We start from the raw sequence: 22,778 nt of genomic DNA, 5'->3' as shown, positions 1-22,778 counted from the left end.
TGAAATAATCCTGCCACAGGAGCCATTATCAACACTTCCACGAGGAGAGGACACCGGAGAGCGGCCCAAGGGCACCCCTGGTCTATAAGAGACCACCAAGTGATTTTTTACTCCTTTTGGTATATAACAAGAGGGTCAACTCTATCTGGCGAGTGGGGACCTATATCACACATGTGGTGGTACTAAAGTGGATATTGCAATTGAAGAAATCCCAAGGCACTTTATTACATACCAAAAGGACTTTTAATACTGTATATCCCAGTTGCTTGGGATTGAGCACTTCTTTTTATTTTTCACCATTTTCAATCATGGTAATCATTTGAACTTTGAATTTGCACTATAGAGAATCATATATCATTTTTATTGTTTTTTTTTTTTTTTTTATTTGATTTGCACTAACAAGCGCTGTTTACACACAAGTAACATCCTTGTGGGTTTTTTTTTAAGACATTATGTATTCCGCTACATATTTTTGGTAAAAAAAATCCCAATAAGCGTAATCTATTTGATTTGCGCAAAAGTATATGTAGCGCTGATATTCTCCTACCTTGATGTGTGTCTGTATACTTTAATGAAACGTCCATGGACATTGCTATGTTTGAGTAGTTGGAGCCATCTAGTGACCAAATACTGGTAATGCAGCTATGTTTTTTTTTTTCTGAAAGAGACAGGAAGAGATTGTGGGTTTGGGATGTTTGGTGACCTACCCATGAACACCTTCTTGTGCAGGGCATGCTGGGTAGGGGATAAAAGGGGCTGGAGCAGCCATTTTAGGTCTCTTGGAATCGTGTGGCCTGCCTGAGAGGACCTGTGGGGAGACGGTGGCCAGATTGCAGAGACCCAGAGACACTCATCCGAGCATCGGAGGACGGGATTCAGTGGGGCTGAACGGAGCGATTGGTCCAGCTGATGGAGAAGCAAGTTTCAGTCACCAGACAAAAGTCACCACACAGAGCCTCTATCCAGTGGGTGAGCGGGTCACGGCCCACAGTTTGTTAAATCTCACATGCAGTTAGACTCATATACAGGCCTCACTGGAAATTATAGTTCCACGAAGGAGCAGAGCAACTGATACTGAGAAGGTTTGAGGCCTATCTACCTTGATGTCTCAAGAAATGTTTAAATAGTTGTTACAGCTACACCAGAAGCATTTTCACTTCAATTTAATTCACCAAAACTGTGGATTACAAATCACAAGGAGCCACTTTAGCTAGCGAAGAAAAAAAGATCCAGGACTAAGTACTCCAAAAAGTGAGATCTCACACATAGCTTATAAAGTAGAGGGAGCTCCCAGGTATAGACATATGTATATATATGTATACTGTTTCTTTCTAATTGTTTATATTGAAATCCATTGTGCTGTTGTATTATCCTGGAGTGACAATACAGGTATTTTGTACTATCTTACATTGTATTGTATTGCATTGCATCACAGCTGCGCCAAGGGGATTGAGCCAAGTTAGTGGGGTTTATTGGTAGAGTGCAGGCCCAGATCAAACCAGCAGCTCTTTCGGGGGTCAGTGCTACACGTGGGGGACTCGTCCGGGATCCTGTCACTCTACAAGCAAGCCCGCCCCCCTTCAGGCTACCATGGAACCCATCAAAGTAGTCCAGTGGTGGGAAGCAGAGGGGACAGGCTCAGAAGCAAGCGTGGCCATTGAATTTCCAGGGAGCGACTGGGGAAAAAACAAATTAAAGAGGTGGTACAAACATTGTACACCTATGCCCTGATAGAGTGGGGAAGGGATGTCCCTGAAAATTTCCACGGTGCCAATGAAAATTGTCTGAAAAGACAGAGTTTCACTTGACACATCCTAGCAAGCATGAAGGACACTCTCCCAGTCAGAAGCAGTTATAACCATTAGACAGGAAAACAGGGGCTGCTGCTAAATCACTGGCAGAAGGACAGCTGGCTGATCTGAAACGACAGTACAGTGACATACAGGAGAAGTTTCAAGAGACCTCCAGTATTATAGCTGAACGTATTAATGGGTTACGTGTTGGTATGGAGGACCAGAGAGATAGCCAGATAACACCCAACCCTGGGAAGGTGCTGAAGAAACGCACCCAGGGCCGCTTGCAGGAAGTAACCATCCGGAAGGATTTCCACATTGATGGCCAGATAGGAGAAAAGGGGCAGAAGGACAAACTGTCCTACACCAGCCTCCTACACCAAATTGAATTGGGGCTACAGAAAGGATATTTGGAATCGGAAATTAGAGAGGCTGTAATCCATGCCATCAGCCCAGGTTCAAGTGTCAGGGGTATGTTGGAGAGGAAGAGTGGATTGACCTTGAACCAGCTCAAGAGGATACTGAAAAGCTATTATGAGGAGGAAGATGCCACTGAGCTGTTTCATTGTCTGATAAATATGACACAGGATAGTAGAGAGACTCATCAGAACTTCCTATTTCGGGCCATTGAGCTCAAGGACCGCCTGCTGTTCGCATCAAGGGAAGAAAGAAGCGGAGAGCATTTTGGAGCCAAGCTAGTTAAGAGGAAATTCCGGAGATCTGTGACTACGGGATTGAGGAGTGACTATATCAAGGTTCAATTGAAGCAGTATTTGGAAGATCCCTCAACTCCGGATGAGGTCCTCATTGAGAAAGTGAATGAAGCAGATAAGAAGGAGATTGATAGAGACCAAAAACAGAGGAAACTTCAAGCTTCTAGCACCACAAGTGCTAAAATACAGCAGATAGTTGTTCCCTCAGACACTCAGGAACTGAATGTACTGCCAGCAAGCGTTGAACAGGGATCATGGCTTTCACCTGTTCACAACCTACCCGTAAGTCAGACTGGACTGGATAAGCTGTTCCAGACCCAGAAAGAAATACTGGAGATGATGACCATGCTGATGACTCGTCTGGTGAAACCCCAGACAGAAGAAGTCCCACCACTCAAGGCTCCGGAGACTCCTACCATTAACCGCCCTATGAAACAAACGTAGAGAGTCTGCTTCAACTGTGGAGGGGTAGGACATCTCAAGCGAATGTGCCCAAGCCCAGTAACTGAGACAAAATCCAAACAGCCGGGGGGAAACTTCAGAGGGCCCCAGTGAAGGAGTCAACTGGGCGCCTGGTTGTAATAGCTAACTCCACACCAACTCATATGCCCCTGGCTGCTGGGGTCACCAACAAGCCAGGACGGAAAAGTGAGAGACCCCCAAAACCAAAGGTGAAGGTACAAGCCACCAAGCAGGCTAAAGGTACTGCAATCAGTGGATTTCCCCCCAAGCTAGTGGGACCCTCCCCAATTGTCCCCATCCAAGTAGAGGGGATTTATACCAAAGCCCTGCTGGACACTGGAGCCCAAGTAACCTTGCTCTACAGGGATTTCTATGACAGACATCTCAAGCACCTGCCATTACAGAAATTGGAGGAACTAGAGATATGGGGATTAGGCACTCAGAACGTCCCATATGATGGTTACCTGCCGGTTAGACTCACTTTCGACCCAAGTACAGCAGGAGAGGCTGAGACTTTTGACACCTTGGCCATAGTGTGCCCTCGTCCCCCAGGGGCTGACAAAAATTACCTCATCATTGGGACAAACACTGACTTAGTGAGGAGGCTACTTGCACCGCTTGTGCTGCAGAAGGGGACCCTCCCCACTAAAATACATCCAATGTTGGCCCAGACATACCGAGACCTTAGACAAGAGGAAGAGGCTCCTAAAGAGGGAGTGGGAAAATCTGGCTCCTGAATAGGGAAAAGAGGTTAGTCCAGCCGGGTGAAGTAATCTGCCTGAGAGCCTCTGTCAAGTTAAGCTGGAAAAAACCAGGTCCTTTCATTGTCCTTGAAAATACAAGCCAGGAAGAAAAAAAGGGGTTAGAGCTTATCTCTGAAGTGTTGCCCACCAGAGTATTGAAGAGGACTCACGGCAAAGTTCCAGTCAGTGTCCGCAACTCGGCAGCTGTGCCAGTGAGGGTGCCAGCCAGACTACTGTTAGGACAGGTCAGCCCAGCAACTCCAGTCGCAGCATGTGGTTTGACGGAAGGACCAGCAGCAGAAATCCCTGTAGAAGAATTCTGCCCGAAAAATACGCCTCTTACCCCTGCATGGAGAGAAAGAGCTAAAGCTCAACTTCTGAAATGGAGGGCAGCCTTCTCAAAAAGTGAATTTGATGTGGGGTTGGCAAAGAGTGCCACCCACCGAATTCGACTGGAGGAAGACAAGACGTTTCGTGAAAGGGTTAGGCGAATCCCATTGGGAGATCTGGAAGATTTGAGAGAGCAACTGGCCGAACTCAAGAGGACGGGCATTATCCGGGAGTCCTTATGCCTCCCCAATAGTGGTGGTCAGGAAGAAGAACGGGTCCCTACACCTATGTATCGATTACAGGACCCTGTAATCCCTGTAGAGGATGCTCTGCAGAGCCTAGCGGGAGCGAAATGGTTCAGTGTGCTGGACTTAAAGAGTGGGTATTATCAGATCCCCATGTGCCCCGAAGACAAAGAGAAGACCGCTTTTATCACCCAGGTGGGATTCTTTGAATTCAACCGGATGCCGCAAGGCCTGTCTGGGGCCTGCCTAGAAACTTTCCAGAGGTTGATGGAAAAGACAGTGGGTGACATGAACCTTCTTGAAGTACTAGTTTACCTGGATGACGTCATAGTGTTTGGAAGAACGTTGGAAGAGCATGAAGAACGCCTGGAGAAGGTCCTGAAGAGACTTTATGATGAAGGTCTGAAGCTCTCTATGGAAAAATGACAGTTCTACCAGCCCTCAGTGAATTAACTGGGACACATTGTGTCTGAAGAGGGAGTGGCAACCGATCCCAAAAAGTTAGAAGCTGTCACTTCTTGGCCCAGGCCCGCCAACGTGACTGAACTCATTCTTAGGCTTCTGGTTGTACTACAGAAGGTTTGTGGAAGGGTTAGCTAAAATAGCCCACCCACTCACTGAGCTCCTAAAGAAACAGTAAGAAGTTAGTGTAAGCCCAGAGCAGTCAAGGAAGCCAAAAGAAGGATCCAGAAGGAAGAAAGAGTCCATCCAGGACCAGTGGACTCCAGAATGCGAGGAAGCTTTCAGACAATTGAAGTGGAGCCTTACCACTGCCCCGGTATTGGCCTATGCAGACCCTGCCAAACCATACGAGTTGCATGTGGATGCCAGCCGTGAAGGACTGGGAGGAGTGCTCTATTAAGAGCATGAAGGGCATCTGCGGCCGATCGCTTATGTGAGCAGAAGTTTGACTCCTGCCGAAAGAAACTATCCAACTCACAAGCTTGAATTTCTGGTTTTGAAGTGGGCAGTGGTAGACAAGTTTAAGGACTACCTTTACGGTGCTGAATTCATGGTTAAAACGGACAACAACTCCCTCACATATCTGCTCACCACTGGGAAGCTGGACGCCACTGGTCACAGGTGGTTAGCTGCTCTCTCTGCATTTACCTTCAGCCTGAAGTACAGACCAGGGGTTGGTAACCGAGATGCGGATGCTCTGTCAAGAAGGCCTCATGACCCCCGAAATCCCTGAGAAGACTGGACTCAACTTACTCCAGAAGGAGTAAGGGCCCTTTGGGAAGGGACAAGTCAATACAGGAAGAGTGGGGCCAGAGCCGAAGAAGTAGGAGTATCCTCAGCGGGAGTACCCAGGTGCTATTGCAACTTCTCATAGGTTGTACAGGAGGGTCTCCCCAAGCTATCCAGAAAGGATCTCAGGAGAGATCAGGAGGAAGATTCACTGTGTGGGCTGGTGCTGAAGGCTTTGGAACGTCAACAGTCTGATGTGCTGCAGAAGAGCCCCAAGAAGGAAGCCCGGCTGTTACTGAAAGAATGGGATCGGTTGCAGTTGCACCAAGGGGTGGTCTACTGAAGGGGCCCCTCTGATGGTCCAGAAGCGAAGTGGCAGCTGTTTCTGTCGGGAAAACACAGAGAGAGGGTACTGATTGCTTTACACCATCACCATGGTCATTTGGGAGCCGAGATGACTCTCCAACTAGTAAGGTACAGGTTCTACTGGCCTCACATGAGGAAAGAAGTGGAGAGTTACTGTCATTCCTGCCTCAGGTGCATACAACGAAAGACATTGCCCCAGAGGGCTGCCCCATTGGGCCATTTGGAGAGCCCGGGACCAATGGACCTGGTCTGCATAGACTTTCTTTGTTTGGAATCCGATCTGAGTGGGCAGGGGGACATCTTGGTGGTAACAGATCACTTTACCCGTTATGCCCAAGCATTTCCTACTAGAGACCAGCAAGCAACCACCGTAGCAAAGACTTTCCTGGAGAAATTCTTTGTCCATTATGGCTTACCTAAACAGATACATTCGGACCAAGGAAGGGACTTTGAGAGCAAATTGATAAAGAGACTGATGGATCTACTAGGCATACAAAAGTCCAGGACTACTCCTTATCACCCACAAGGGGACCCTCAACCGGAAAGGTTCAACAGGACTCTCCTGAATATGTTGGGGACGTTGACTGCAGAAACCCCATTGGAGTAGACACATTACTGCACTGGTTCATGCCTACAACAGTACCAAAAGTGACGCCACTGGGTATCCCCCTTACATTAATGTTCGGCCATGAAGCCCGATTACCAGTGGACCTGGCTTTTGGTTCCTCCTTGTATTACACATCAGAGACCTCCCATACAGGGTATGTGGACAGGCTGCGGAGGAGCCTGAAGATAGCTTACGAGCAGGCTCGAGCCACCTCGAACTCCAGAGAGAACAGGAACAAGAGGAACTTCGACCTGAAAGTAAGAATTCAGGATCTTTAACCAGGTGACCGGGTTCTGCTAAAAAATCTAGGCATCCCGGGCAAGCATAAGTTGGTGGATTGTTGAAGATCACAGCCTTACGTTGTGTGTAGGAAGCTACCAGGGCTCCCAGTGTATGAAATCAAGCCAGAAGGAAACACTGGGTCAGTAAAAACCTGGCATCACCTGGAATCACCTTTTACCTCTAACAGGCAGTCAGGATAAGCACAGAGGGGGAATCCCCATCCACATCCACTGATGTGTGTAGGCCAATAACCAGGTCTCAGCTTGCACCCTCTACAGATGAAGATGAGGAAGTGGAGATGAGTTGGCTGTGGCCTCCGGAAGCTTCAGAAACAGATGCTAATATCTCTTCAGATGTAGAGGAGGATAATAACGGAACTCTTAGGGCAGAGGCCCCAGAATTTGTGCCGGCAACTCATCCTGCAAAAGAGCCTAGTACTCTTATTTACTCTCCGTCTTTAGTCACTGAGAGGAGGGATGATGACATTTGTTAAAAAGGAATGGACACTCCGAAAGTGCAAAGAGCAAAGAGAGACATTCGCCCACCACGCAGACTGACTTATGATACATTGGGTGAATGCTCTAAAGCATCTCAGTTTGTCAGCAAAAGAAACCTTGAACTGCCTGGTCCTTCTACTTTTGATTCAGTAAGGGACAGCCCCACCTCACCCCTTGGCACATCTGTACCAGACACGGTAGTTTCAGCTGTGAGTGCACAGGATAGCTTCCCATCATATGACAACTGGTGGGAAGCTCCACTGTCTGTATTGTATGACCGTATAGAGGCTAAAATACAAGATAGAGCTAGCAATTTGAACCTCTTTGGAGGACCAAAGAGATAAAGTAGGGGGAGTGTGTAGCGCTGATATTCTCCTACCTTGATGTGTGTCTGTATACTTTAATGAAACGTCCATGGACATTGCTATGTTTGAGTAGTTGGAGCCATCTAGTGACCAAATACTGGTAATGCAGCTATGTTTTTTTTTTTTTGAAAGAGACAGGAAGTGATTGTGGGTTTGGGAGGTTTGGTGACCTACCCATGAATACCTTCTTGTGCAGGGCATGCTGGGTAGGGGATGAAAGGGGCAGGAGCGGCCATTTTAGGTGTCTTGGAATCGTGTGGCCTGCCTGAGAGGACCTGTGGGGAGACGGTGGCCAGATTGCAGAGACCCAGAGACACTCATCCGAGCATCGGAGGACGGGATCCACTCAGTGGGGCTGAATGGAGCGATTGGTCCAGCTGATGGAGAAGCAAGTTTCAGTCACTGGACAAAAGTCACCACCCAGAACCTCTATCCAGTGGGTGAGCGGGTCACGGCCCACAGTTTGTTAAATATCACATGCAGTTAGACTCATATACAGGCCTCACTGGAAATTCATATACAGGCCTCACTGGAAATTATAGTTCCACGAAGGAGCAGAGCAACTGATACTGAGAAGGTGTGAGGCCTATCTACCTTGATGTCTCAAGAAATGTTTAAATAGTTGTTACAGCTACACCAGAAGCATTTTCACTTCAATTTAATTCACCAAAACTGTGGATTACAAATCACAAGGAGCCACTTTAGCTAGCGAAGAAAAGAAGATCCAGGACTAAGTACTCCAAAAAGTGAGATCTCACACACAGCTTATAAAGTAGGGGGAGCTCCCAGGTATATATATATATATATATATATATATATATATATATATATATATATATATATATATATGTATACTGTTTCTTTCTAATTGTTTATATTGAAATCCATTGTGCTGTTGTATTATCCTGGAGTGACAATACAGGTGTTTTGTACTATCTTACATTGTATTGTATTGCATTGCATCACAGCTGCTCCAAGGGGATTGAGCCAAGTTAGTGGGGTTTATTGGTGCAGGCCCAGATCAAACCAGCAGCCCTTTCGGGGGTCAGTGCTACATATATACTGGAGTTTTTAAATTAATTTTTATACTAGTAATAGTGGCGATCAGTGACTTATAGCAGGACTGCAATATGTGGTGGACAGTCTGACTCTAACTGACACTTTGCGGAAACCAGTGACAATAATACAGTGATCAGTATGCACTTTCACTGTACTAATGACACTGGTTAGGAAGGGGTTAAAAATCTAGGGCAATAAAAGGGTTAACTGTGTGCCTAACCAGTGTTTGTGTCTACTATGTGTGCTGCTTTTATTAAGGGAAGTGATAGATTTTATTTGCTGCTGTGCAGGGGCACAAAATCCATCACTTTCCCCCTGTCAGAACGGAGCTCTGCCTTGTTTACATAGGAAGAGCTCTGTTCTGTGTCTCTCCTCACTAATCAGAAGATACCGGCAGATATCTATTGGCTGGCACCCGTTAATCGACTTGTGCAGCACAGAAACAGCAGTGCACATTCGCCCCCCTTACCCAGAAGTGCCGGATTACATACTAGGTACTTGCACAGCTCCTAGAGCCGCCACTGACACAGTGGATGACAGCATACAGGGCCAAATAAATAGTGGTTAGCTGTGGCCAATCACAGCAATTACCATGTGAAACAAAGGCTGCATTTATGCAGCATTTCTACAATTTCCTCTTAAAGCCATCAGCTGTGAAAGGAAACTGATTGCTTACTACACTCATTGGTTTGGAGTTTAGATCTACTATAAGTTCGACCCAAACCCAAGTAATTTGCATCTCAGTAAAATAGCAAACTAATGGAATTGTTCACCTCTATAGCAGTAAAATGCCAATATTGCACTTCTTGGCCTTGGAGCTGTGGTCATGTAGCTTAGAAACCCCTAAAATGGGTATTTTCTTATTTCCCTGACTAAAATATTGAGATTCATAGATTTCAACAGCCTTTCTTCAGCGTGTTTTGGAGTGACCTGGAGTAGTCAGGGAGAGATCACAGAATGTTTGCAGGGAGAGGAAGTTGCTGCTACACTACTATACAGTGCTGCTGAACAGTGTTATATTTTCAGTCAGTCATATGCTTAGTCAGTGCATATTGGAGACTTAGAGTAGCTTGGAGGGATCATGCAGAATGTTTACAGGGAGAGTTGCTCTTATACTACTATACAGTGCTGCTTATTAGTGCTATGTTTACAGTCAGTGATATGCACAGTCAGTGTATGTTGGAAACTTGGAGTAGAAAACGGGAAAACTCACAGTCTTTGCAGGAAGAGATAGTTGCTGCTATAGTAGTATGCAGTGCTGCTAAACAGTGCTATGTTTACAGTCAGTCATATACACAGTTAGTGTATATTGAAGACTTTGCGTAGATAAGAAGAGATCATATACTATTTGCAGGTAAAGAGAGTTTCCGCTATATTACTGTACAGTTCTGCTGAAAAGTGCTATAGTTACAGTCCTTCATATACACAGCAAATGTGGGTTGGAGACTTGGGGCCTAATTCACTGTACCTCCAACGCTGATCTAGTTCTATTTTACCTCAATTTTGACTATTTTTAGGTGCAAATGCAATTCACTATAACTCCATCAGAAACGTTATGAGCAGTGTCAAATTCACTAAGATCAAATCACGTCAGGACTGGACTTAAAAACAGTCCAGCTAAAAGGTAGACTGTTTTGTTCAAAATCACAAAATATGGCAGGAAAAAAATAAAAAATGTGTGGGAAAATGTGTTATATGATTTTGAGCTAAACTGCTTTTAAACTGTGTGAAAATGTTAAGTAGAAAATAAGATTTTATTAAAAGTATAAAACGCAAAAATAGCTCCCCAGAGTCTATTTCTGGCAGAAAGCCCATGTGCGCATGCTACATACCAAAAAGTGGGCTAAAAATAACGTTTTTGAAAACGTTAGTGGGAGTTATAATGAATTTGCGGCAAATACCGCCACAAATTTGTGGTAAAACGGCGCTATTCCGGTGCTAATGAGTGAAATGCACATATCTATGTATGTCTATATATATATATATATATATATATATATATATATATATATATATAAAAATAACTGTGTGTGTGTGTATATATATATATATATATATATATATATATATATACACTATATATATATATATATACACTATATATATATATCTCTATAAATATAGATATATATATATATATATATATATATATATATATATATACACACACACATATATATATATATATATATATATATATATTGGGAAAAAAGTTGTTATACAGTCAGATCGAAAAAACTACTAAACCAAGCCCACATCCTAGTTATTGTATATCAAAAAGAAGGGAGGTATTGAATGGGATTGTGGTAAATCCATAGGGTGGGGACCAAAAGAAACCCATTGGAATTCCCAAAAAATGGACTTTAAAGGGCTGGTAAAGTAATAGGTGAGCAAACAATAGAGTAAAAATATGTAAATTTATTGAAATATATTATTAAAAACAGAGATCAGCATGATTACTTCACATATGGTAACTACCAACATAGTTGGACATGAAGACATAGAATTAGTCCATATACAATTCAACCATGTTGACACATTGAAGGTATTTTCTTGGTGATGGTTCGACGCGTTTCGCCAAAGAAAAGTAGTCAGGCTTCTTCAGGAACCAATTGTTGGAGGCTAAGTAGGGCCTCTAATATTAGACATATACAGAAAGGAAAAGAAAAATAAACATAAACATTTATAAATAACCTTCATGTTATATCATTGGAGCATAGTTGATACATAACATATCAGGCTCCTGTTGAATGAAATAGAAAACAGCTATACATTATTGATCAACTTGCTCACCTAGTTTGCAATGGGGTTAACATAATAGGATTCGAGATATCCCTAGTTATCCAGTGAGGCCAGGATGCAGATAGCCCTCTCCAAAAAATCCTCAAGTAGGGCTCCTAGGAACTCCTTTATGAGGGTAGGTGGACCGAACCTCTTCCAAATTTCCCAAGGGGATGAATACATCCAATAATCAATGCCAATGAGTAACCTCAATGTTGTCACCATGGGGTCCTCAGCAACGATACGATGTTGAAGGCAAGGGATTGATAAAATAAAAGCCCAGAACCACTCTGTAGTGTATCCATAATAAAAGAAAAAGAAAGCACAAAAAGAGAGGACAAGAGATAAGGATATTAGCAAATACTTATAACCCACCAAAACAAATAAAAAAAAAAAAAAAAAAAAAAAAAAAAAAACTGCTTGGAGGTAAAGTGTATAAGCCCATAGTTGAGGGCTCCATTCAAATAAAAGAACCTACCTTGTCATGGAATCGACACTATGTGGAGGTACTGGACGCCTGTGTCCGCGGTGTCAAATACCGCAGCCATCGGCGTCTCTGCCTCGTGGGCTTATAAGCAGGAAGAGGTCCCGCCGGAAGTGCGACGCCAGAAGCGTCCCGACGTCACTTCCGGCGCGGGCGCTATGCAAGTGCGCCACTTCCGGTATGGCTGAAAGATAGTATTACAGCCATCGGGTACGGCGCAACTGATTCCCATTGCTGGGAGAGGACCGGATGTTTACCAGAAACATCCTACCTCTGCTTTGCGCCCGAGTCCACCTAGAATGGGGAGGGAGAGACAAGCATACACTGGTTCAAACCGGGTCTGTCAGTACATCCCGATCCTATCAAAAAACAGAAAAAAAATGGTGATTGATAAGAATACTTCAGAGGTCCCAAAGCAAGAAAAAAAGAGGGGAAAAAGAAAAAAGCCAAACATAAGAAAGGGAGCATATATGTATATATATAAAGAAAACATATATGCAGCCTAAAACAATGATTAATAAATAAAAACATAATATACAGCCCCTCAACAAGGGAGCATATTTAATAAGCATGTCTCATTGACACAGTTGCCACATAGATGGCTCACATCGGAGCAAAAGGGATGGCTGGTCATGGGGATATAGTCACATTATATCCTGAAATGGGAAGAAAAAATAAATAAGGGGGGGGGGAAAAAAAGGAAGGGAAAAGAAGGGAGGGAAAGGGAATAGGGGGAAGAAAAATATATATATATATTAAAGATAATAAAGTATATAAAGAGTATGTGAAAAATGTAAAGAGTGTATGAAAAATATAGAAAAATATATAGAAAAAGTCCTAGAGGTGGACAGCAGACAAATTCCAGAGGTGGATCATCATTGATGGATTATGGATTCAATTAGAGAAATGGTTTATATGACACGGCTGAATTTAAGCCGGGCCATTTAGTAGCTTGCTGATTAAAGATCCATTTTGCTTCCTTTTGTAGAATGATTTTATCGATATTTCCACCTCGTGGGTTTCTGTTGACCACCTCTAGGACTGAAAAGGAGACCATATGAGGGTCAAAGCTATGGTTGAGACCGACATGCCTACATATTGGTGTATAAATTAGACCAACCTCCAAATAATAGAGGTGGTCACTGATCCTTTGCCAAAATTTCCTTTTAGTTTTGCCTATATAAAAGGCACCACATTTACATGTGGCTAAATACACTACCCCTTCCGTCTGACAGGTGGCTGAAAATCTCGGCCGTAGCATTCCTCCTCGTGGCAGGGGAAGGGTAATACCCTCCCTTATCCATGGGCATAGGTCACATGTCCCACATCTGTGGGTCCCCAGTGATCCCTCCAATCCTACAGAAGTGGGAGGCTGAAAGTGGCTGTGCACCAATGAGTCGCCCAGAGATCTAGCCTTCCTAAATACTAATTCTGGTGTTGATCGAACATATCGGGAGATAGTTGAATCCTCCGTCAAGAAGTGCCAGTTTTTGGTCAATATGGAGCGGATCTCTTGATGGTGGGCATTGAAGGTAGTGATCATTTTAGTTGTAAAGGAAGATTCCTGTTTTTTGGGGCGGTAAATCAACTCTTCCCTTTGCTGGGATTTAGCCTTTTGATAGGCACTTTTTAGGACCCGATTGCTGTATCCCCTAAGTTTTAGTCTCTGCTGAAGGGCTTTTGCTTCCCTCTCGAAGTCAACATCCTTTCCGCAATTGCGGCGTATCCTAAGGTATTGGCAGTAAGGTATATTACGTACAAGCGATCTTGGATGACCACTCTGGTAATGAAGAATGGTGTTACCAGCCGTCTCCTTCCGGTATAGGGAGGTAAATAGAGTTCCGTCAGGAGACATGTGTATATAGGTGTCAAGAAAAGGAATCACCAACTTGCTGCATTGCATTGTAAATTTTAAATTGAATTGGTTGATCGAAAGATATTGCATAAATTCCAACAGTTGTTCATGAGATCCCGTCCACACCACCAGGACGTCATCAATATACCTTTTCCAGGTAAGGACATGTTCAAAGAGGGGTGACGCCTTCTCGTCAGAGAATAGGACGCGCTCCCATCCCCCCAGGTACAGGTTGGCATACGATGGGGCACACGCTGTCCCCATCGCTACCCCCTGTACCTGGAGGTATGTGTCATCGTTGAAGGAAAAGATATTGGAATTTAGAATAAATTCCAAAAGTCGAAGAACAAAGTCAGTACGAGCCCAATTAGAGCGCTCCTGTTCCCGGAGGAATGAAGACGCCACCCTTAGACCTTTGATATGGGGAATTGAGGAGTATAGCGCTTCGATATCAATCGCTACTAATAGCGATTGAGTAGGCACGACAAGTCCCTCGATGGTCTTAAGTAAATCCACCGTATCTTTAAGATAAGATGGTAAACTAGCTACTAGTGGGCGTAAATGGCTGTCAATGTATCGACTTGCCATTTCTGATATGCTTCCTATGCCAGATATAATTGGACGTCCTGGTGGTGGGACGGTTTTTTTATGGATCTTAGGTATAGAGTAAAATGTTGGCGTGATTGGCCATTTGACCCAAAGATATTCAAATAGTTCCTTATCAATCACATTTTCCTGACCAGCGTTGGAAATCAGAGTATAAAATTCAGCATTTTTGGTGGTGATTAATGTTTCCGGCACCTTAAGGTACCATTCCTCGTTAGAGAGAATGGCTACACACATGTCAATATATTGATCGCGATCCATGACGACCACATTGCCCCCCTTGTCAGAGGGTTTGATGACAATGTGGTCGTCATGGATCAAGCGATCAAGAGCCTGCCTCTGCGGAGGGGACAGATTAGACCTGTAAGGGGAGGAGGCGGCGAGGTTTTCAAAGTCTTTAGCTGTTTGTTTTAAGAAAGCCCACACTGCGGGGCATGTTTGTAGCCGGGGGAAGTTAGTAGACTTAGCTTTGAATTGGGGTTCAGAGGGGAGCCCCAACTCATCGTCAGAGGAGGATTCCGACCCAGAGTTCTCAATCGGTCCACCACTCTCATCTAGAAGCTGGATGAGTATTTTCAACATCTTGAAGTCATTAATTTTAAAACCTTTATAGGGGTCCTCATATTTGCCATCAATACTACACTTATTTTTATTTTTATCAAATAAATACTTAAACGTGAGGTTCCTCGCAAAGAGGTGGAGGTCCTTTGTAATTTCAAATTTGTTTACCCTTTCCAGTGGGCAGAAACCCAAACCTAGTTTCAAAACATCTAATTCATCATTCGATAATTGTCGCGATGATAGATTTACTACATCTAATCCGAATGAGGGAGTATCGGTTTCACCATGTAGATGTCCATGGTCCCTGCCCTCCTCTCTCCCAACACCTGTTGACTCTGTTGAGCCAAAGGTGTTGGGATTGATCCCAAAGGGGACTCATTAGGTAAATTAAGTTGTTTGGTTTTAGGTTTGGTTCCTGTATTAAGAGGAGGCTGAGAAGAATCAATGTCCAAATTAAACATTGAGCATTGATTCTGCTCGGTTCTAGGTAGGTGAGAACTGTAATGACTCCTATCTGTACCAGGCAATTGTTTCGGTTTAGGTGTTATTTCGTGAGGTGATACTGTCCTTTTTTGAGCCTTTTCCTGTTGAAAATCCATGCGGTTTGGGCCACCCCTCAGAGATGGTCTGCCCCGTCTTGCCTTCCCTCTTTGAGGTTGATTTACACTCTTATAAGAGGAGGCTGAGGATGACAAAGATGCTTCAGATTCTGTTCTAGTAATATTGTTATTCTTGATATTCCTTGGAACATATGGCCTATTCTTTTTCTGCCAGTTATTTTTATTGTTCCATTTGTAGGCCGTACCGCCTGCAAAGGCCAATCTGTCCTTCATATATTTAAAATCCTTCTTTTCAACTATTTCCTTATTAAATCGTTCTAGGAATTGAGTTAATTCCTGTTCTTTTTTCGTAAAGTCAATCGTTTGTGAAGCTGGTTTATTAGTTTGGAGTAAACCAATTTCTTTGTCTACCTCTTCTAGGTCTTTCAGATATTTATTTCTCAAGAGTTGCATCATTCTTGCTGAACACGCGGTGAGATTGCTCTCCCATTGTTCACGAAAAAGGGGGTCGAGGACCTCAAACGAAGGAAAGACTTGTATGCGTAAACCAATTGGGTTGACCTCATCACGTAGGTACTTATCGAAATACCTGATGTGCCAACCCAGATTTGATTTACGCTCCATAAGCTTTTTAAGTTTTTGAAAGTATACCTCCACACTGATGTCGTTCGGGGCATAGGTCACACATGTTTGTTGGATGGAGTCCAAGAACTTCTCCCATGCAGGGCCTGTTAGTTGTGCCATAGTGTAAAATTCTCACCACTTCCAGTACGTATCTAGTACAGAGAAAATCAATGGCAACTTCTAATAGAGAGGGGGATGAAGGGTAGAAAGAGAAACAAAAGAAAAAAAAGGGGGAAAAAAGGAAGGGAAAGGGGAAGGGGAAGAAGAAAGATATGGGACTAACACCAAAAATGAGACATGCTTGTACAATTAACATATAAAGATTAGTTTTTAACATAAAGAACAAATTCAAAAAACAGAAATTTTTTTATATAAAAGTTGAACACCATGTGTATATACAAGTCAAAACTCCTAATTGGAGAGTCGACCTCAACACCCACACATGGGTCAAGAGGTGTATGCACACATGTGGGTCAGTAAGCCGACTCCAGTGAGCTCCAAATAGGAACCCAAGAGAGTTAACCCCTTAACACATGCGTACACACAGCTCACATACTAACATATATATAATTATGATTATATAGATTAATCACAAAGAGCAACAGATATTAGAGGAAATGACTGTATGGAGAATGGGTTTTTCACCCCGAAAATCAATATTGGGAAAAAAGTTGTTATACAGTCAGATCGAAAAAACTACTAAACCAAGCCCACATCCTAGTTATTGTATATCAAAAAGAAGGGAGGTATTGAATGGGATTGTGGTAAATCCATAGGGTGGGGACCAAAAGAAACCCATTGGAATTCCCAAAAAATGGACTTTAAAGGGCTGGTAAAGTAATAGGTGAGCAAACAATAGAGTAAAAATATGTAAATTTATTGAAATATATTATTAAAAACAGAGATCAGCATGATTACTTCACATATGGTAACTACCAACATAGTTGGACATGAAGACATAGAATTAGTCCATATACAATTCAACCATGTTGACACATTGAAGGTATTTTCTTGGTGATGGTTCGACGCGTTTCGCCAAAGAAAAGTAGTCAGGCTTCTTCAGGAACCAATTGTTGGAGGCTAAGTAGGGCCTCTAATATTAGACATATACAGAAAGGAAAAGAAAAATAAACATAAACATTTATAAATAACCTTCATGTTATATCATTGGAGCATAGTTGATACATAACATATCAGGCTCCTGTTGAATGAAATAGAAAACAGCTATACATTATTGATCAACTTGCTCACCTAGTTTGCAATGGGGTTAACATAATAGGATTCGAGATATCCCTAGTTATCCAGTGAGGCCAGGATGCAGATAGCCCTCTCCAAAAAATCCTCAAGTAGGGCTCCTAGGAACTCCTTTATGAGGGTAGGTGGACCGAACCTCTTCCAAATTTCCCAAGGGGATGAATACATCCAATAATCAATGCCAATGAGTAACCTCAATGTTGTCACCATGGGGTCCTCAGCAACGATACGATGTTGAAGGCAAGGGATTGATAAAATAAAAGCCCAGAACCACTCTGTAGTGTATCCATAATAAAAGAAAAAGAAAGCACAAAAAGAGAGGACAAGAGATAAGGATATTAGCAAATACTTATAACCCACCAAAACAAATAAAAAAAAAAAAAAAAAAAAAAAAAAAAAATTTTGGGAAATTTGGAAGAGGTTCGGTCCACCTACCCTCATAAAGGAGTTCCTAGGAGCCCTACTTGAGGATTTTTTGGAGAGGGCTATCTGCATCCTGGCCTCACTGGATAACTAGGGATATCTCGAATCCTATTATGTTAACCCCATTGCAAACTAGGTGAGCAAGTTGATCAATAATGTATAGCTGTTTTCTATTTCATTCAACAGGAGCCTGATATGTTATGTATCAACTATGCTCCAATGATATAACATGAAGGTTATTTATAAATGTTTATGTTTATTTTTCTTTTCCTTTCTGTATATGTCTAATATTAGAGGCCCTACTTAGCCTCCAACAATTGGTTCCTGAAGAAGCCTGACTACTTTTCTTTGGCGAAACGCGTCGAACCATCACCAAGAAAATACCTTCAATGTGTCAACATGGTTGAATTGTATATGGACTAATTCTATGTCTTCATGTCCAACTATGTTGGTAGTTACCATATGTGAAGTAATCATGCTGATCTCTGTTTTTAATAATATATTTCAATAAATTTACATATTTTTACTCTATTGTTTGCTCACCTATTACTTTACCAGCCCTTTAAAGTCCATTTTTTGGGAATTCCAATGGGTTTCTTTTGGTCCCCACCCTATGGATTTACCACAATCCCATTCAATACCTCCCTTCTTTTTGATATACAATAACTAGGATGTGGGCTTGGTTTAGTAGTTTTTTCGATCTGACTGTATAACAACTTTTTTCCCAATATTGATTTTCGGGGTGAAAAACCCATTCTCCATACAGTCATTTCCTCTAATATCTGTTGCTCTTTGTGATTAATCTATATAATCATAATTATATATATGTTAGTATGTGAGCTGTGTGTACGCATGTGTTAAGGGGTTAACTCTCTTGGGTTCCTATTTGGAGCTCACTGGAGTCGGCTTACTGACCCACATGTGTGCATACACCTCTTGACCCATGTGTGGGTGTTGAGGTCGACTCTCCAATTAGGAGTTTTGACTTGTATATACACATGGTGTTCAACTTTTATATAAAAAAATTTCTGTTTTTTGAATTTGTTCTTTATGTTAAAAACTAATCTTTATATGTTAATTGTACAAGCATGTCTCATTTTTGGTGTTAGTCCCATATCTTTCTTCTTCCCCTTCCCCTTTCCCTTCCTTTTTTCCCCCTTTTTTTTCTTTTGTTTCTCTTTCTACCCTTCATCCCCCTCTCTATTAGAAGTTGCCATTGATTTTCTCTGTACTAGATACGTACTGGAAGTGGTGAGAATTTTACACTATGGCACAACTAACAGGCCCTGCATGGGAGAAGTTCTTGGACTCCATCCAACAAACATGTGTGACCTATGCCCCGAACGACATCAGTGTGGAGGTATACTTTCAAAAACTTAAAAAGCTTATGGAGCGTAAATCAAATCTGGGTTGGCACATCAGGTATTTCGATAAGTACCTACGTGATGAGGTCAACCCAATTGGTTTACGCATACAAGTCTTTCCTTCGTTTGAGGTCCTCGACCCCCTTTTTCGTGAACAATGGGAGAGCAATCTCACCGCGTGTTCAGCAAGAATGATGCAACTCTTGAGAAATAAATATCTGAAAGACCTAGAAGAGGTAGACAAAGAAATTGGTTTACTCCAAACTAATAAACCAGCTTCACAAACGATTGACTTTACGAAAAAAGAACAGGAATTAACTCAATTCCTAGAACGATTTAATAAGGAAATAGTTGAAAAGAAGGATTTTAAATATATGAAGGACAGATTGGCCTTTGCAGGCGGTACGGCCTACAAATGGAACAATAAAAATAACTGGCAGAAAAAGAATAGGCCATATGTTCCAAGGAATATCAAGAATAACAATATTACTAGAACAGAATCTGAAGCATCTTTGTCATCCTCAGCCTCCTCTTATAAGAGTGTAAATCAACCTCAAAGAGGGAAGGCAAGACGGGGCAGACCATCTCTGAGGGGTGGCCCAAACCGCATGGATTTTCAACAGGAAAAGGCTCAAAAAAGGACAGTATCACCTCACGAAATAACACCTAAACCGAAACAATTGCCTGGTACAGATAGGAGTCATTACAGTTCTCACCTACCTAGAACCGAGCAGAATCAATGCTCAATGTTTAATTTGGACATTGATTCTTCTCAGCCTCCTCTTAATACAGGAACCAAACCTAAAACCAAACAACTTAATTTACCTAATGAGTCCCCTTTGGGATCAATCCCAACACCTTTGGCTCAACAGAGTCAACAGATGTTGGGAGAGAGGAGGGCAGGGACCATGGACATCTACATGGTGAAACCGATACTCCCTCATTCGGATTAGATGTAGTAAATCTATCATCGCGACAATTATCGAATGATGAATTAGATGTTTTGAAACTAGGTTTGGGTTTCTGCCCACTGGAAAGGGTAAACAAATTTGAAATTACAAAGGACCTCCACCTCTTTGCGAGGAACCTCACGTTTAAGTATTTATTTGATAAAAATAAAAATAAGTGTAGTATTGATGGCAAATATGAGGACCCCTATAAAGGTTTTAAAATTAATGACTTCAAGATGTTGAAAATACTCATCCAGCTTCTAGATGAGAGTGGTGGACCGATTGAGAACTCTGGGTCGGAATCCTCCTCTGACGATGAGTTGGGGCTCCCCTCTGAACCCCAATTCAAAGCTAAGTCTACTAACTTCCCCCGGCTACAAACATGCCCCGCAGTGTGGGCTTTCTTAAAACAAACAGCTAAAGACTTTGAAAACCTCGCCCGCCTCCTCCCCTTACAGGTCTAATCTGTCCCCTCCGCAGAGGCAGGCTCTTGATCGCTTGATCCATGACGACCACATTGTCATCAAACCCTCTGACAAGGGGGGCAATGTGGTCGTCATGGATCGCGATCAATATATTGACATGTGTGTAGCCATTCTCTCTAACGAGGAATGGTACCTTAAGGTGCCGGAAACATTAATCACCACCAAAAATGCTGAATTTTATACTCTGATTTCCAACGCTGTTCAGGAAAATGTGATTGATAAGGAACTATTTGAATATCTTTGGGTCAAATGGCCAATCACGCCAACATTTTACTCTATACCTAAGATCCATAAAAAAACCGTCCCACCACCAGGACGTCCAATTATATCTGGCATAGGAAGCATATCAGAAATGGCAAGTCGATACATTGACAGCCATTTACGCCCACTAGTAGCTAGTTTACCATCTTATCTTAAAGATACGGTGGATTTACTTAAGACCATCGAGGGACTTGTCGTGCCTACTCAATCGCTATTAGTAGCGATTGATATCGAAGCGCTATACTCCTCAATTCCCCATATCAAAGGTCTAAGGGTGGCGTCTTCATTCCTCCGGGAACAGGAGCGCTCTAATTGGGCTCGTACTGACTTTGTTCTTCGACTTTTGGAATTTATTCTAAATTCCAATATCTTTTCCTTCAACGATGACACATACCTCCAGGTACAGGGGGGTAGCGATGGGGACAGCGTGTGCCCCATCGTATGCCAACCTGTACCTGGGGGATGGGAGCGCGTCCTATTCTCTGACGAGAAGGCGTCACCCCTCTTTGAACATGTCCTTACCTGGAAAAGGTATATTGATGACGTCCTGGTGGTGTGGACGGGATCTCATGAACAACTGTTGGAATTTATGCAATATCTTTCGATCAACCAATTCAATTTAAAATTTACAATGCAATGCAGCAAGTTGGTGATTCCTTTTCTTGACACCTATATACACATGTCTCCTGACGGAACTCTATTTACCTCCCTATACCGGAAGGAGACGGCTGGTAACACCATTCTTCATTACCAGAGTGGTCATCCAAGATCGCTTGTACGTAATATACCTTACTGCCAATACCTTAGGATACGCCGCAATTGCGGAAAGGATGTTGACTTCGAGAGGGAAGCAAAAGCCCTTCAGCAGAGACTAAAACTTAGGGGATACAGCAATCGGGTCCTAAAAAGTGCCTATCAAAAGGCTAAATCCCAGCAAAGGGAAGAGTTGATTTACCGCCCCAAAAAACAGGATCTTCCTTTGCAACTAAAATGATCACTACCTTCAATGCCCACCATCAAGAGATCCGCTCCATATTGACCAAAAACTGGCACTTCTTGACGGAGGATTCAACTATCTCCCGATATGTTCGATCAACACCAGAATTAGTATTTAGGAAGGCTAGATCTCTGGGCGACTCATTGGTGCACAGCCACTTTCAGCCTCCCACTTCTGTAGGATTGGAGGGATCACTGGGGACCCACAGATGTGGGACATGTGACCTATGCCCATGGATAAGGGAGGGTATTACCCTTCCCCTGCCACGAGGAGGAATGCTACGGCCGAGATTTTCAGCCACCTGTCAGACGGAAGGGGTAGTGTATTTAGCCACATGTAAATGTGGTGCCTTTTATATAGGCAAAACTAAAAGGAAATTTTGGCAAAGGATCAGTGACCACCTCTATTATTTGGAGGTTGGTCTAATTTATACACCAATATGTAGGCATGTCGGTCTCAACCATAGCTTTGACCCTCATATGGTCTCCTTTTCAGTCCTAGAGGTGGTCAACAGAAACCCACGAGGTGGAAATATCGATAAAATCATTCTACAAAAGGAAGCAAAATGGATCTTTAATCAGCAAGCTACTAAATGGCCCGGCTTAAATTCAGCCGTGTCATATAAACCATTTCTCTAATTGAATCCATAATCCATCAATGATGATCCACCTCTGGAATTTGTCTGCTGTCCACCTCTAGGACTTTTTCTATATATTTTTCTATATTTTTCATACACTCTTTACATTTTTCACATACTCTTTATATACTTTATTATCTTTAATATATATATATATTTTTCTTCCCCCTATTCCCTTTCCCTCCCTTCTTTTCCCTTCCTTTTTTTTCCCCCCCCCCTTATTTATTTTTTCTTCCCATTTCAGGATATAATGTGACTATATCCCATGACCAGCCATCCCTTT

Source organism: Pelophylax lessonae (assembly GCF_965119305.1).
Source record: "Pelophylax lessonae genome assembly, chromosome: 5".
Lineage (NCBI taxonomy): Eukaryota > Metazoa > Chordata > Amphibia > Anura > Ranidae > Pelophylax > Pelophylax lessonae.
This window is presented reverse-complemented; position numbering follows the sequence as displayed.